At 42.4% G+C, this 18,122-nt stretch overlaps 1 long non-coding RNA gene across 1 annotated transcript; it reads left to right on the top strand.

Moving 5' to 3' along the window:
• The first annotated feature begins 4,977 nt into the window (after positions 1-4,977).
• Positions 4,978-17,867, top strand: LOC122483794. Its single transcript, XR_006297469.1, has 3 exons — positions 4,978-5,803; positions 12,437-12,522; positions 17,621-17,867. It is a non-coding gene; the product is annotated as an uncharacterized LOC122483794 (long non-coding RNA).
• The last annotated feature ends 255 nt before the right edge of the window (positions 17,868-18,122 follow it).

Here is an 18,122-nt window from a genome sequence, read left to right as displayed (position 1 = left end):
GGTTGTGATGAACTACTTAACACGGTGGGTAGAACATCAAAGAGGTTAGACTTAGAATCTCAGAAATTTCAGGGAAAAAAATTTCCCCTATTATAGCTACGACTTTATTTTGTAGGATTTTTGTTGTTGTTGTTGTTTATGGGTGCTTCTGACGATATTGAAGTAAATGATAAGCCAGTTTATACACTTGAGGAAAAACATACACTGAATGAGAAGGAGGAAGGCCTGGATGTATTTCATTGTTGAATTTAATAAACCAGGTTAATGTGCTCATTTCTTTTTGGCTCCTGGAGAAAGTGTAGACAGGTAAAAGTGGAGTCTTCTGGGGAGTGACTGGTGGTTAAATTGTACAGTTCTTTTCTCTGTGGCTCTGTATGGAAAACTACCGCTTGAAGGCCCTGCCTGGGATGGGAGGTGGGGATTTCCAGTGGGCAGGGGGCTCCTGAGGGGTGTAGGATGGAATGGATTCCTGGAAAAAGCATCTCCTGTGCTCCCAGGGCCAAATGCACAGACTAGAAGACTGGCCTTCCTTGATCTACTGAAGTTGATGAACGAGCTGTCACTATCCCATCATGAGCTTAATTCTTATAGTCTGTGGAAGGGCTAATTCCTGGGTGTAGTTAATACACTTGCACTGGGAGAATTTTGCTCAATAAGCAAGATTCTCTGCAGAAGTGGCCAATGCTGGGATGAAGGTATGGGATCCAGGAAGGGCTGATGGCAGTTTAGGACCTCTTTGAGAGGGTGGGAGAGGAGTGTGTGTAATAATTAGCACAAAGGTTATAGCATGAGATGATTAAAATGCGGTTTGAATTTTTGAATATACAAACTGGATTTCACACTCTTAAATAATTTTTAATTTTTTAAAAAAAATATATTTATTTTTGAGGGAGAGAGAAAGAGAAAGAGAGAGAGAGCATGAGTGGGGCAGGGGAAGAGAGAGAGGGAGACAGAGAATCCCAAGCAGGCCTTGCGTTCTCAGCACAGAGCCCAATGCAGGGATCGAACCCATGAACCTGTGAGATCATGACCTGAGCCAAAATCAAGAGTCAGACACTCAACCTACTGAGCCACCCAGGCTCCCCTCTTGACTTATTTTCAATCTCGTGAACACCCCCTGGTTGGATGACAGTATTAAGGCTTTCAGGTCTTTCCTGGACAGGATGGGGTAACTCTGCCCTCTCCCCACCCTCTTGCCATCCCCTCCACTGCAAAGGAAGAGAGATTTCTAGAACGTATCCGGGGCCACACTGAAGCGGTCACTCTAGGTTCCCACTAAGTCTCTCTGCCAGAATGGTCTAAACTGCTAGGGCTGAAGCACTTTTCCTTTCCTTGTGGGCGTCCATCTGCTTTGGATTCTGTTTCTTTGTGGTTTGAGATTATTGATGATTATCATGGGAGGGGAGAGTGTTTCTTCTCTGAATCGAATACACACAGAGAACACCACATGATTTGCAAATACTTTTCTTTGATTTGTTGAAATAGCAAATCCCAAAGTGCAGCTATGGGGAAGGTGGGAGGAGGATGATCAATCTTTTTCATCCGATAAGTACTTGTGTTACTAGGTGCTGTGACTCACTATATGACCTGATCCTTTGCTTGGTGGAGAGATTACATATTAATGTCTTGAGAGAGCTGGAGAGATAGGGCTGAGCAATCTGGAAAGAAACACGAGAGGATTTGCCCGGACTTAAAAAAGGCTGGCTCTTTGAAATACTCCAAGTTTTCCAAAGCATCAATTAGCTCAGATAAAAATGCAAATCAAAGGAAAACTTTCTCAATCTTTTAATATATAAATTCATAACTCAGTTTCCCGGCCCATCTTTTAGGTGCCCCCACCTCCACATCCCTCATAAGCATGATGATAAGTTTACAGTTTGCAATTTACCTATTATTTTTAGAAGATGGCTTTTGGAAAGAAAAAAAAAAGGAAATTGCGATTTTTAAATATACATGTACTCAGGAGCTTTTGAGGAGAAGCACAGGGTACACAATGATTGAAATTTTATATAAATTTTATTAGCTCGAACACTAAAGTCAGACAGATAATGGGATTCAAACATTGCGTCTGCCACTTAATTATTTTGTGACCTTGAACAAGTTTATCTGTCTGAATCTTCTTATCCTCACCTGTAAACTGGGATGATGGTGGAACCTGTTTCTTACGTTGTGTTGTTATGGGGAATAAGCAAGATAAAGCATTTAAAATGCCTGGCATGCTCTCGGGCACCCGAGAACATTTTACAAAAACGTTAGCTATTTTTATAATTGCTATTGTCATCATTATTTTTATTCCCCAGCTCTGTTTCATTTTCTCCTGTATTCCAGAATTTTCTGCCTTCAGCTCATCAAGGAGCATGTGAATTGAATTGGACACAGAGACATCCTGTTGTCCAGTTTTCATCTACAACATCTGCCGTGACCCATACTGTCTGCTCCACAGATGTGTGCTCTGCCACTTGCAAATCATTCAAATGCCCAGGAAGCCCCAGGAAACCTTGAACCTACGCTTGAACCATTTGCTGGCTTTTTCTTGTTTTGTCCACATTTTAAATTTATTGTTATTATTTTTTAATGTTTGTTTATTTTGAAAGAAAGTGAGAGAGCATGTATGCGCGAGCAGACGAGGGACAGAGAGAGAGAGAGGGAGAGAGGGAATCCCAAGCAGGCTCCACACTCAGTGCGGAGCCTGAAGCCAGGCTCTATCTCACCACCATGAGATCATGACCCGAGCCTAGATCAAGAGTTGGACACTGAACCGACGGAGCCACCCAGGCACCCCTCCTCCAATTTTTTTAATTTTTAAGGGTTTTGTTTCTCTAATGCATCTTTCGATTGAGTTTGTTTTCCATCATAGTTATATGAGATCTATAATGAATATTTCATCGCTTTACCCTTCTTTCATCTGAATTCTATTAATTAAGCTTGTATATGTTTCGCTTTTCCCTGGTGTTTCTGAAGCAACTTTTTAACTTGTAGCTACTTTCCATTTAAGAAAACCAATATTCAGTCTCCTCATCTTCCTCTTCCCTCTCTCCTGTCTGCTTTTCCCTGGGCCCTGACGCAAAGCAGCGAAAGCCCTCTGCCTCGTGGCTGCAACCTGCCGGGCTGTGTCGGGGCCCTCCCATCGTGGAAGAGTGGATTGCCAGAGACTTGTTCTAACACAGTGCTAGTGCTTGTAATCCCTCCCCATGCCGAAAGCGTACAGAGTACGTCCTCTGCCTTCCTTGGGTGCATAATTACTTCCCCTCGTGAGGCAGAGCTTCCTGGAGGACAATCAGAGAGCCGCAGTGTTCAGCAGCCCGCTGATGAAGAATGTCTGCCTGCGGTCTCCTTCTAGGAGGCTATTGTGCTGGAGGAAGGGTTTAGCGGCCCAAGCATCAGCTCTCAAATGCCAGGTTCAAATTCTGACTCCGCCATTTGTCCCCATGCGGTGTTTGAGTAAAGCTGGCGTGGCTGTGCGTTTGGGGAGGGGCGTGTTGCTACGCAAGAGCCCTGGTGCAGCTCTGTTTCAGATTACCCTAGGGCTAGGGAACCACTGATATTATCTTTGCCTCATAGAAGTAAGAGCTGGGTTGTTTTCTTTCCTGTGAAATACAGTTCCATGCATCTCAGAGCTTCACGTTTGGGGAGAAATCCTTTAACTTTTCACCTGCGTTTTTCTTCTGGTGCAAATGGGGATAATGTCCTTTTTGCCAGTTCCTAAGTGGAGCTGGGGGAATCCCTTAGATATTTCTAATGTTAACAGGATATAGAATCGGGAAATGCCTGCACAACCATCGTGAACTGTTGTTGTGGCATACGACTTTACTTTCTCACTGTAGTAAATAACTTGTGTAAGTAAGTAAATAAGACAGAGTTGGGATCTGAACTTAGCCTGTGTCTGGTCTTTCCGTCACCTCATGCAGCTCCTGGCCTGCTACCGTGGAGAGAGAGTGCCAGCTTCTTGGGAAACTTCCACTCAGTCTTACTGGAGCTCAGTGTTGGTCTTAGCAGGAGGCCAGAATCAAGGAGCAGTCAGCCGCTCACGGGAGCACGGGAAACATCCTGAGTCAGGGATCCTTCTCCCACTCAGAGCCCTGCCCTTTCGAAAGATGGGAACTGTTTTTATTTGCATTGCAGCCTTTAAGTTAATTAATGGGAATTAATACGTGTGTAAGAACTTCAGAAATTTCCCAAAGGCTCATTATAAATTTAGTGTAAAAAGAGCACTGGATATTTTTTTAAAGACAGGGCTCTCATTAAATTTTTAGGTTATTAATAAAAACATTTTTATCAGGGCAAGTTGAGTGTGAGTGCTGGGATGAAGACATCAGTGAATGCACTTGAGCCAAATTCAACTGACTCCTACAAGGGAAACCGTGCGGGGTGTGTGTGTGTGTGTGTGTGTGTGTGTGTGTGTGTGTGTGTTTGGTGGAGGGGAGAGGAGGCTGGTAGTGTGAAGTACTAAAGGCTGCCAGAAAAGCACATATCTATAATTTCCTTTCATTAGGAAAAGGTTCCCGACTTAATTGTTTGTATTATCAAATCATCTAAGACTTCCTCCGCTATTACAGGCTGTGGCCAAAAAAAAAAAAAAAAAAAAAAAAAGCATTTAGTGGTATATAAAAACAGAACGGAGTGTCTGCTTATTTGGGGATTTATATCTGTTTATTCATTTATGACCACCAGCCAGGTAGCTTGATCAATGATAATAGGAGAGCTTTATGAGGAACGTCGCACGTGCCAGCTCCCCTGTTTCCATAGAGAATAAATGTACAGAAGTAAATCTTCGAACAAACAGAAAAGCGGTTTAACTTATGCTCTCTCTAACTGTCTTTGAATAGAGGCTTATCCTGCCTGGGCCTCTGTGGGCTTTCCCCTGGCTTAGCATCACTGCCTTCAGAGCCAGCAGCCACCCTAGGAACGCCAGCCACCCACCGCACACCTGTGAACGGCGGAAGGTCGTGCTGGGGATGCTTGCAAACCCCGGTAACAGTGGCTCACGCCTTTGGCAGGGTGCTCGAGCCATTGTTCGACCGTGGAGAAGTGGCACATCTTTGTCGCAACATACCTCTCCTTGGGGCGGCATCTCGCTTCCGCACTGCCCCTTGTGCACGCTGGTCCCAGTGCTCAGAAGGGTCCCAAAGGGACCACCGTCCTTGTTACAGAGCACTTTCACACCGTGTGAAGGGCCTCTTGGTTCTTTTCAACTCATCTCTTCCTGGGTTAAACAGCTCCGTTTCCCTTTGCCGTTCTTTATCATATGTTCTAACTTTTAGAATTCTTGACATCCGAGTTGTCTCCCCTCTGAAAATCCTATGGCCTAACAACACATTTCCCAAGATATGACATCATAAGAAGGCTTAGGACACCCTAAGCCGTACGGGGTCCACGGGATCACAGGGTAGCGTGTTACTGTCACCTGCCTATGTCTGGAGCCTATATCCCAGCTGCCACAGCTAAAAGTAAGGCTGTGAATTTCTTATGGACAGGAACTGGCCTCGGTCACAGCAGGCAGAAGAGTAAATGAATAAGGTTGTCCGAGTGCTTTTTAACAACAGCAGCCACACTTCACAAAGCACTGCTAAGGAAGCATTTCCCCTTCCCCTTTGCAGTCAGATGGCTCCCTGGACTCCAGCAGGTCTCTGTCTCCCCTTTTCAGGTCAAACAGCATCTTTCCAGCTCCACTGCTGATGCCACTCTGGCCACCTGAGATCACTGCAAGTTCTCCTTGTCTTCCAGAACTCCAGAACTCCAGCCACACCACCCGGTCCTATGCCGCACGCAGACCTGAAGAGCGTGTGGTCTACTCTTCGTACAGGTTAGTGTCGAAGGTAATGAACGGGACACATCCTGACACTCATCAATGCACTGGCCTCCTCTTCCCCCTAGCTCTGACTCTGGTGAATTCTACCACCACAGCCGTCACATCTACGTGGAAACCACAAGCACCAAACTTCAAATTTGCTGTTTGTCCTTCTCAAATAAAAACACTCAAAACGTAGCCATTCCTTATATTCTAACATCTAGTCATTAAGAATTCAAATATGCATTATATGGCGCCATGAGTACAATGAGGATCAAAAGGGACAAGGCCCCTGTTTTCATGGAGTTTACATGGTGAGCAACTAAATGAACAAATAAAATAATTGCAGTTATGGACTTCATTTAAATAGGTTAATTGTGATTGGCGTTACGAAGGAAGTAAGCAGACGGATAAGGTAGTTCTGGGCAGAACCTGCTTTAGTACAGAGCAGGCAGGGCCTTGGGGAGTGACTGCAGGGTGAGAAGGAACGAGAGCATCTAAGCCCAAGGAACAGCTACAGCCCAGCTGCTAGAATGGGATATGCGTGCTCCGCGGAGCTGACAGAGGGCCAGTGTGACTGGAGCAGAGTGGGCCTTGTATGGGTTTCACTTGGAATACAACGGGAAGCCACTGAGACGTTCATCTAGTGGATGCAGAATGGTGTTGTTTGCAGTTTTTGAAGGGCCTTTTGCTGTATGATGATCGCACGGGGGATGGAGGAAAGTGAAAGGGGGAATACCAATGATAGAACTCTGTGACAAAGGCTAAGGGAAGCAAGAAAGGGCTTGCACTGGTGGGTGGCAGTGAGATGGGAAGATAGATTCAACATCTATTCTGAATGTATCCTGCATGCAGGTCAAATGTAAGGGGTGAAGGGAAAGGAAGAGTAAGGGTGATTTCAGCGATTAGAGCGAGGGCCATTCACAGAGATGGGGAGACTGGGAGAAGAATCATCTGGGGAGGGGAGTGGATGTCCAGAGTGTTCATCTGGGATGTGTTCAGTTTGAAATGAATCTGTGACAAGAACACAGAAAGCTAGGAAAATAGATAAGATAATTTTAATTGCCAGAGACAATTTAAAATATGCAGGAAAGTAAAGGTAATTACCATGGATCCCACAGCTTAGCCTTGAATGGTACAGACTCAAAATAATGTCCATGCTGAATGTTAATGTAATCAAACATTTAAAATAACTATATTGAGAGGCTGGGGTGTGAGAGGTGGGCATCTATGTATGGTGGAGACTATGAAGGGAAGAGTGTAACGTGCTAACCTTCCATGTGGGGAGTCAATATCCAGAGCTGGAAATATCAAGTACAAGCAATGTAAGCGTGTCATTTAGAATTCACAGGTAAATACCAACACAATCAGCTACAAATGTTAAAAGTGGTTACCTCTGAAGAAGGGGAAGTTGAGGGTGCTGGAGGGAAGATGCTAACAACAGCTGCTTATTAACAAAATTTATAGACCTGGGTGAATCTTTAAAGTATGTGCATATATAAATTTAATAAAAATGAAAGATTAAAAATGTTAAGAGAGCCAACCAACTCTACAAGGATGTCAAGACAGCCAGCCCTATGAGCATACCTAAATCCCAGGGTGAGCTTGGAACTTCTGCAAAGCTAAAAAGAAAAATGCTGTCATTAGAAATGCTCCTAGAGATAATATGGCTCATTTACTTATGACAACGGGCCTCTAAAATAGATACTTGTGTTACCATTTTACAGATATGAAAACTGAGGCTCAATGGGATTAACTTGTTTGAGATCACCATTCATTCATTCATTCATTCATTCATTCACTTATTTGATATTTATGCATCATCTCTTCTGCACTAGCCAGGCTAAAAGATGGCCATAGATTTTCAGACTCCAGAGTTTGTGTCCTTTTCCTTGTACCATTTTGTCTCCCATGAAAACAGCTTCCCCAAACTAGAGAAACCTCATGGACAGACTCTTTAAGAGAATATGATTTTAAAGGGAATGGGAAGTTTAAATAAATATGTAATTCTGACTCTGCAAGTGGGACTAACTTAAGTGAGAAGGAAAGGAGATTGAAGGTTAAAGCACCTAAAATAGTTATAAAATTAGCTCCTTCATGAGTTCAGATTTTGTAATATACCAAATAAGACAGAAAGAACTCATGACTAAGAAAAAAGTATAGAAGATAGGCACAAACCTTTAAGATCTGAGTCACAATGGTTGTAGATCAGTACAAGATAAAAGTTTATTAATGTTCAAGATCGCTAAAAATGCTAAGAAAAATATGGTTGTGTCTGCTGTTCAAAGATGTTATGATGTTAACACATATCAAAGAAAGGGCCAACCTACTCTTTAATCCAGTTTGTTTCTATTTTCTTCATCAAGGAGAATGGTTTTAAAATGGAAAAAAAGAACATAAAAATCGCTGAAAGGTGGTTGAAGACCAAAACATGAGACGAGATAGTGAGTTAATGCTTGGGGAATTTAAATAAGTTTAATTCCCCAAACCCAATAGAATGATATGCAAGCTTATTGAAGTTTCTTGTATTTTGACCATTGAGTCATCCATGAAAATCAAATAATTCAACCAAGAGCACGGGGACACAGGAGTTATAATAAAATAGTGAACAAAATTGTAAAATGCTGATATATTAAGATTCAAGATAGAAGAAGAAATGGTTGGCTAGAGCTTTGGCTGAGAGGAAAGATGACTTTCTAGGAGGGACGTGAATTCCTTCAGTGTCAGGCATCAGCAGCCACAGCATCAAAGGACGGGCAGCAAAGCCATCATCTTTGGGTGGCTGAGACCTTCATCACAGAGCCTTGGTGCCTTCATAGCACACTTGTTCCTTTGGTTATCTGCAGCTACAAGATGACCAAAATGATAACGAGGAAGAGGGATTCCTGGAATGTGGTTGAAAGCCCCTTTTCAGAATTCCCAGATCTGCTCTGAAGGAATCTCGGGAGAGCTGGGGTTCTTAAGAAAGCGATGGGAGCAGAGCCATGAACATTCTATTTTTTTTCACTCTTGTTACAAGTCTTCAGTGAAACCCATTCTTGGTCTTACAGAGATATTCTTGACTGGTGTGGTGAGCCTATGATACTAATAGCCAATATGTATTAATAGTCTGTGTAATGTTCACATTTTAACAGAGCATTCCTATGGGATGTTTTGATCCAAAAGAATGAATTCTTAATGGTGGAAATTTTGGCTTTAATGGTCTAAGAGTATGATTTAACAGAGGACCTTTGCCTTATGCCCCTCCCTCATATATTTTTTTGAAAAATTTTAATGTTTATTCACTTCTGAGAGACAGAGAAAGGCAGAGCACGACTGGGGAGGGGTGCAGAGAGAGAGGGAGACATAGAATCTGAAGCAGGCTCTGGGCTCCAAGCTGTCAGCACAGAACTCGATGCAGGGCTCAAGCCTGCGACGTGAGATCATGACCTGAGCCAAAGTCAGGCACCCAACCGACTGAGCCACCCAGGCACCCCTGCCCCTCCCTCATATTTCTCATAACTGGTGTTCTATCTCTGCTTGCCATGTATTTCCAGAATGTGTCTTTGGATCCCCCATCTTTTTCTCTTTATTGAAGTCTTTGAATTATTTTCTGATTTTCACAGTGGTATATGTCAATTGAAGTAGGAGTATATAGATGCACTTGTGAAGTCTAGAGATCCATTTCCTTCATACTATTTAAAGAGGTACAAAGAACACACTAACTGGATTGACTTCATGTTTCAGATGTTTAACAAATGTTACGAGCCAGAGTGTATATCTCAAATGTATATTTATATAGTTGAGCACCGTAGAATGTGTCTTCAGGGTACTATTGTAAACAAGCTGTCAAGCCTAACTGGGTTATCTTGGGGGAAAAAAACAACAACTTTTGTTGCACATGCCATTTACAAACCTTGTAAGAAACATTCACTGATTGAATCAATTGTACACGTTTAAATACATGAAATGCTGTGATATTTGTTCAAAAATCCAAAGGTGAGACTTTTGCCTATTAGGCTTTTGGGAAAGCTATCTATTTTAAAAATTAAAATTCAGCCGATTAACAAAGTGCCTTAAAATTTTTACATCAGTAATTGTTTTCATACTTTGAAGAAATAAAATTAAATTGATTATGTAACGCTGAGAGTGAATGTCAGACTTTGGGGTAAAGTTAATATACTCATTTTCTCATTCTTCTGCTTTTATTAGAAAATTTCTGTGATTAAATGTAAATTTGTTTTCATCTGAAACATAAAACACTAGAATACCTAAAATAAAATTTTACTCATTACATTTAATTTTCAGATTTCTTTGTAAGGAGAATTAATGGAGTAAAGGATCAGCCTCAGCAGTAGCAGAGTTTGGAGTAGGGGAGACTATAGCCAAGGTTATCAGTGAAGGCTTCCTGGAGGAAGAGAGGTTTGAACTAGGCCTTGGAGAATGAAAAGAATAGAGTCAAACTTGAGGACCCTGAAGAAGGAGGAAAAATAGGGAAAAATCTAGGTATGTCTGGGAAATAATGACTAATGCATTTTAAAGTATGTAAGTAGTGGGTCCATTGAAGGATCTCTCGCAGCAATCCAGGAAAGACATTGTGGTAGAGGCAATTCATTCATTCACTTCTTGACCCATTTGTCCAGTATCTGTTTACTGAGCACCTGTCACGTGCCAGGTACAACTGTAGACACTGAGAGTATAAAGGACGGGATGTACGAGGTGACTTATGACGGGCCTTTGGATAGAGTACAGCAACATGCTGGTACATTGTAGGCAGGAAAGGCTGAAATTCTCAAGCATTCGGAAGAAAATCACCAATGATACGGGTGGTAGGCAAGTGCCTTCCACTGTAGTCCGAGGAGTTAAAATAAGCTTCAGTGGATAAAAATTCCTATAGCATTGACTTCCATTCATTAATTCAGCACGTTTTGATGGAGCCCCTGACTCTGGGCATAGTGCTGTGCTAACAGGGGAAGGAATTCTCAGCTGCTAGAATGGATGGCAAGGAAGTCGTAGAGCTCCCTCCCAGGATGTGTTGCCGGAGAGGGAAAACCTGTCTGGAATGGCTGGAGCTCAGGACACAAGGGGCCTGTGACCTCTTTGGATGGGGCAGGAAGCCCTCTGGGCTCCTGCAGCCCTCAGGTCATCATTATGGACATTGGCTATCTTTGAACTACAGTTTTGCAGAAGTGCCAACTATTAATAGACAGTAGAGAGCAGAGTTTACTGTAATAGGCTGACAAATATAGATCTGAGATATCATTATACGGCCAATTTCTCTTCTGCCCGCAAAAGCTTTGTTGGCCCTTGAGTTTCTTCCTTTCCCTCTCGCTCAACTAAACACAAATGGCTGGGTACAGAGCATATTCTGGCTCTGCCTGTGAACAAAGATAGGACACAAAGTAAGACATAAACTCTGGTATTATAGGCCCCATTTCTTATTTTCATTTATTTATTGTCAGATGTTTTAAAGGACCCAACAGACTTCTTCTCCATCCTTTGCTCCTGCCCCCCCTCTGAGCAGCCCAGAGCATTTGGACTTACATTTATTTTCATGCATGATTTACAAGCCTTCTCTTTGGGAATCTTGATGCTAGGTCACTAAGAGAGAATCCCGAAGTCATGTCAGGGAAAAGATATACTTTTATTTAATGGAGCAATAAACTGGTTATGGAGTCTCCTTAGAACTTTTTAAAAAGGTTGCTGTAGGCAATAGTTTGAATGTCGTCCAAATCCTGGATGTATCTTTTTTAGTCTTAAATAATTATAGAGCTGGCATGCTTTTGTGATTATCCCAGTGATAGACTCACCTAGAAATAGAGCAAAGGACTCTTATTAATAGTGTCCACACGGTGGTTCCTTCCACACATGAAGACTAAAATAAAATAGTCAAACTTGAGGGAGTTTTAGCCATAACCTGAAAAAATATTCAAATGATTCTGTGCCTCCACTTGTGAAAAAGCTAAGATCAATTTCCAATATATTTTTAAGGGCAACAGTATGTGATTCAAGTTACCCCTGAATGCAAACACATAGCACTGTGGGTTTTTAAGTGAATGATAAATGTCAGTTCACAGGTTCCCTGTACTGTTGAATTGCTTATCTCAAGACATGGTAGAATCATTGCTTGGGACTTGAAAACATTCTTCCCTTACGGATCTGTTTTCTATCACCTCAACTCTGCCCTCTACTTTGTTACCGAAAATTCTATTGTGTTTTCCTCACAGACTTCCTTGCCTGTAGGTATTTTATAGCATTGTGGTAATATTATCTTTCCATGGCTTGCACTTTTTTCATTTTAACTCTGAATTCAAGGACTACTTTTCCAGCCTTTAATGAGGCAAATCTATGTTTTTAATCCATTTATGTAACACGGAAGGATTTACTTTGAAGATTTCTTTTTTAATAAGGCATTGTGAAACTGGAAAGTATTGTTCATATTGCAAACGTGGGCATATTTCACCTAGAAAACAGCGAGAAAATAAATGACTCAGAAATCCGCTGTGAGTGATGATGTGAAAACTATCATGTGTTTGTTACGCTTGTTATTTGTTAGTGTAATGTAGACCTTTGAGTTATTAGATATGTCTGTGAAAATACTGGCTGAATAGGAGAACTGGATAAAAATCCAAGAAGCTAACATGACCTTTGAACCTTATTCATTGGCAGGGACTAATATGTCTGAAGAAATGCTGTTTGGATAATCATTGTTCCTGTTCATCACATGCATTGAGAACCATGCTGAGAATACCACGGTGAGCAAGATAAAATCTCTTGTGGAAAGGGCTTGACATCTAGTGGGGAGTAAGCCATGACATTACTCTTGGATAAATTCTATGACTGGAAAGTACGGGAAGGCACATGGGAATTAGAGAGTAACTCCACTGCAGAGAACAGCAGATAACTCCTAAAGAAAGTAATGTCAAAGTTGCTGTAGTCGGTATAACTTCAAGAAGATCCCCAGTTAACCATGTCTTTATGTAATGCCCCTCCCTTGAGGGTAATGGCCCTCTGTGTAATGCCCCTCCTTGAGGGCGAGACCTGTCAATTACTTCCGTCCATAGAATATAGCAAAGTTGATAGGATGTTACTCCCATGATTTTGCTACATTGTATGACAAAGGTGGAAGGAATTTTGCATAGGTAAATCAGGCTCCTAATCAACTGACTTCAGGTTAACCCAGAGGGAGATTATTTTGGGTGGGCTGACCTTATCAGCCAAGCTCTTTAAAAAAGACCAGAAGTCAGGAAGATTTGCCTCTTGGCTTTGAATCAGTAGCTGCCTTGTTTCTAGAGGGTCTGGGAGTGGGCCAAACGGTGAAAAATTGTGGGGGTCTCGGGAAGCTGAGAGAGGTGCCTGGCTGATAGCCAGCAAGAAAGCAGGAACCTCAGTCCTACAACCACAAGGAATTAAATTCTGCCAACAACCACATGAGCTTGGAAGAGGACCTTGTGCTCCGGAAAGGAATGTGGCTCAGCTGACACCCAGACCGCAGCCAGGTGACATCCTGAGCTGTGGACCCTAAGCGCTGGGCTGCACTCAAACTCCTGACTCATGGAAAGCGTGAGATGATGCACGTGTGTTGAGGCAGCTAAATTTGTTATGCGGCGTTAGGAAGCCAGTACAGCTGAGACATGACTGATGGCCCTTAGATGGGGAATGCTCCAGGATTTTAGTAGTATGTGTAAAATCACAGGCTTTCTGGTCAACATTAACTTAGCTTCTTATTTAGCCAGCTGCCTCTGAACAGGTTAGTTAACCTCTCAGTTTGCCTATTCTGGAAAATGGACATTATCATTATCATCACCATCCTCCCTACCATCATCATTATCATCACCGTCATCATCATCACCACCCCCTGTCTCTGTCACATCCTTGTCATCGTCACCTTAATCATCACTGTCCTCATCTGCATCATCACCATCATCATTCTTCCCTTACAGGGCAGCTGTGAGGATTAAGTGAACTAAGCTGCTGAATGATTTTAAATAGAAGCAGGGCATGAACAGAGCCAGGATTCTAGTTCAGTCTGTCTGACACCGGGTTCTAGAATGCTCTTCTCAACTATAATGTATATTGTCCTTCTCTATTGTTAAGCATTCACATTTAGTCATCTGACAGATCTGACTTTAAGATCCAGCTTCACCTTGAGCAAGAAATTAAAATTTTAGGGTGTGTCCTCATATATAAGGTATGAAATAACAGCACCCAGCTTATAGGACTGTAAGGATTAAATGAGATAGCACATACGAAGTGAGTAGCAAAGTACGCACTTAAGCATTTCTTAGCTAGCTTACATTGCTTAAGAAATGTTTATATGTATTACTACCTGCAGACTTGATTCACTGTACATATGATCCACACACATAGTGCTATCTACACATGTATGAAAAGCTTCTCTGCATAAGGCATAGATTATGGGGGAAGAGTATGAAGATCACTGAGACTAAGACACGTTTTGATTGGTCCAGAACGTGTCAGGTCAGGTGAGCGCGGGGAATCAGTGGACGTGTTAGATGTGCAGAGATCATCCTTCCAATCGCTGCGTTTCTTAATTTTAAAAATTCTTCACTGTAATTACTTCCTGTGTGTGTGGATGTAGCCGAGCCAACTGATTTACACCCCTCAGGTCCTTCTTCACGGATTATATAATTATTTGTTCTTTGATTTTCAAGGGCTGAATCATTGCTTTCTATTTTCATAGCTTCCCTTTCTCTAAAAGGGCTTGCCTTGCCCCATGAATAGGTCCTGGTGATGTTTGGTTGGCGGAAAGCACGCTTTTTCACACAGTGTGGCTTATTATTACTATAATTTTCTAAGCTTGGCTCTTGCCACTGCTAGTCCCGAACAAGCCGCAAACTGAAAATGCTGGAAGTCATGACGAGGAGTGGAGAAGATTTGTTTTATTTTCTCACGGTGCGAATGCAGTCTTTCCCGTGCCTGCTCTGCTTGTTTTATTGGCTCTTCTGCTTCCTCCCTCTTTCTGACTCATTGGTATAGACTGTGTTTATTGTTGTCTTACAAATTATCCTTCCACTTGGCATTTGCTGTTGCTAATTGCCTACTAACTTTCTCGCCATTCGAGTAATGAGTGGCAATTTCGCATCTACCTCCAAGCAGATATTATGGTTTCTCATCATTATTACACTGCATCTATTTCTCTCTTATACTCTATTTGACTTATATGTATATAATGTCTTTTTTTTACATGAAAGAAGCAGCAACCATTTATATTCATAATTATTCCATCTTTTCCAGAGCAAGGCAAAATAAGTATATTCAACACATTCTGTATGGCGATTTACATTAGGGAACTGAATTACAGTTACTAACATTTTCAATAAAGTTTGAAAATTGTGCAATTGTACAAACATATCAGAGCCTCTTTATCACTTTTGTCGGGGCAGGGAGCTAAAGCCTGTATGTGTTCTAGAAGAACTGGGTGAGACTCCTGAGCACCTGTGGTGAGCTGACCGTTTAGATGGGGACCTTTTACTGATCATCCAGGGGCACATTTCAAACTCTTCAACCAATTTGCCCACTGACTGATGGCACCTCTTTTCCTGGTACAGGTTGGGCCACTGAGAGCCAGGAGACAAAAAGCAATAGAGGGCAGTGTTCTTCTGCTACAGGAAGATTATATAAAACATGGTCAAGTTATTATTCTGTAGCTCATTTGAATAGGCATTTTTACCCAGATTCACCTGATTTTGGATAGCAGAGTCCATACGTGTCCTCTAGAGGCTGGCTGATTGTTACCGGAACCACTATTGACAATGCTGCTCGTTTAAGGTCTGTCTCTTGAACTGAAATTATCTCCCACTTGTCTTAACCCCACAGTCATCCCTCCCCAATCCATCCTTTCCATGGCTGCCGGAATTCTCTGTTTGAAACAGAAATCTATGTCATCCCCGTGCTGAAGAAGGCTTGTTATTTCCCCACTGTAATGAAGAGATGATGGTTAAGTGCACAGCTTTGGAACAATGGAAACTTGGCTAGACAACTTTGCCTTAGTGATTCTACTTGAACCTCAGCTTTCTCACCTGAAAATGGGGGTAATGATGTGCACTGCATCAGATTATGTGCAGGTTAGAAATAACATGCCGAGTGCTCAGTGGAGCCTCTTATGTAATGTGAGCTTTCAGGAAACGCTAGCTCTTAGCTAGTCTTTTTTAAATAAGCCTGATTGATTTAAAGTCAGCATTCCTTTCAGAAAAAGGGAAAGCATCAGGAGCGACAATTCATGTAATTTGGCCTCTTCCTCCAATCCATCAAAACTTAACATAATTCAATTGTAAAGCAGTTGTAATTCATAGCTCTGTTTTCTCATGTGCCAGGTTATTTTATATTCAAGTGATCATGACTATTAGAAGAATATTCCATTTTTAGAACCGGATTTCAGGGAGTTGACAGAAATGTCAACATAACATGGCCAAAAAGAAATACATAAACAATCAGATCAAAGAGACTCAGCCAGAAGAGAATCCTATTCAGAGGAAGAGAGAAAAATGTTCAGAGGGAAATTAAAGAGGCTGACAACAAATTAAATATCACCGGCAAGAACATTTTTATCTGGCGCACGATGCTTTGTGGGTTCTGATTCTTCTTTTGAACACCCGCGCTCACATGAATCCCTTTGCATTTGCTGGCCTTCCCCGTGGGATGACCCCGGCGTCTACACGCAACAACATCTTTGCTCATCTCTCATTTCACATCCCTTGGTTGTGCCTTCTCTCTGCCCCATCTTGTGTTGCCCCCAATCAACACCTGTCCATTTTACTGCCTTTCTCTACATTCTTCTTCTGCATATCACTTGTCACTACTATGAAATATGCAATATTTGTGCATCGTCTTTCTGCCCCACTCAAATGTATCCTGTCCAAGGGCAGGGTATTATAGACTGAATGCTTATGTTCCTTCCAAATTCATATGTTGAAATCAAACCCCCAGTAAGATGGCATTTGGGGCGGGGCTTTGGGAGGTGATTTGGTCACGACAGTGACACTGCCAAGAATGGGATTAGTGCCTTTATAAAAGGGGACCCCAGAAGGCCCCCTCATCTCCTCTATCATGTGAGGACATGGTAAGAAGATGGGTGTCGATGAACCAGGAGGTGGGTTCTCACCAGACACCAAATCTGCCAGCACCTTGATCTTGGACTTGCCTGGCTTCCAGAACCGTGAACAATAAATTTCCATTATTTATAAGCCACTGGTCTGTGATACACTGTTACAGGGGCCTGGATGAACTAAGACACAGGGGCTCTGTGTTATTCAGAGTTATATCCCCGGTACCTAGAATAGAGCTTGATATCATAGGTAGTCGATAAATCCTTGTAAGATGAGTAGATGGATGGTAAAGTTAAAGTCCAAATCCCCAAGAAGAAATGTTTACAAGCTCTATTTCTTTCTTGTTTTTTAAGTTTATTTATTTGAGAGAGAGAGAGACAGAGAGAGAGAGAGAGAGAGAGAAAACGTGAGCAGGAGAGGGGCAGAGAGATAGAGAGGAGAGAATGAATCCCAAGCAGTCTCTGCTCTGTCAGCACAGACCCTGACGTGGGTCTCGAACTCATGAGTAGTCAGATCATGACCTGAGCTGAACTTGAGTCAGAGGCTTAACCGCCTGAGCCACCCAGGTGCCCCTCTTCTACTTTGTTAATTGTCAAAGAGAGAAATGTCTCATAGATTGGGACTTCTTCCTAAACAACTCTTTAGTGATGGAAAGCTGCCTGGGCACCCATTTTCTTTGCAGAGTGCCTGAAATTCGCTTAATGCAGTTATTGGCATATGGTGTTTTCAGGACTTATTATTATTATTCTAAGTATGATAGATTAAAAATGAGATTTCTATTCAGGAATACAGCCTGCGTTACAACAGCGTGCATCTACTGCTCACAGAGCTGTCTCTGACCGTCGCCCCTTTGTCAGACGTGAGTGACTGCACCTAAATGGACCGGCTGAAAAATAGGAGGGGCCCCACTGTCAGCACTGATAGGAGCTGCAAAGCCTCACAGCCGCCGCTCCTGGGGTCCCTTCCTGCTCTAAAATCTGCAGCAGTTCCATCTGGCAGAGTTTTCAAAGTTCTTCCCTGTTTCTTCATCTTCCGGGTAAGAGGATTCACAGCAGTGCTCCGAGGGGCACAGAAAGAGGGGTGATGAGTCTGGAGACATGGGTTCCTGATTTAGTCCCACCACCGTGTACCCCTAATTAAACACCACTTACTCTTCTGGTCCCCCAATTTCCCGATCTATAGATGGGAATAATGCTAGTGCCCTACAGTGTCCCAGAGGAATGTCACGAGGAGAAAATGAAGGGCGGCGCGAAAGTATCTTGACAAATACAAGCACAAGTCTCTTT

The sequence above is a fragment of the Prionailurus bengalensis genome, chromosome A1 (assembly GCF_016509475.1).
Source record: "Prionailurus bengalensis isolate Pbe53 chromosome A1, Fcat_Pben_1.1_paternal_pri, whole genome shotgun sequence".
In the NCBI taxonomy this organism is placed as follows: Eukaryota; Metazoa; Chordata; class Mammalia; order Carnivora; family Felidae; genus Prionailurus; species Prionailurus bengalensis.
This window is presented reverse-complemented; position numbering and strand designations above follow the sequence as displayed.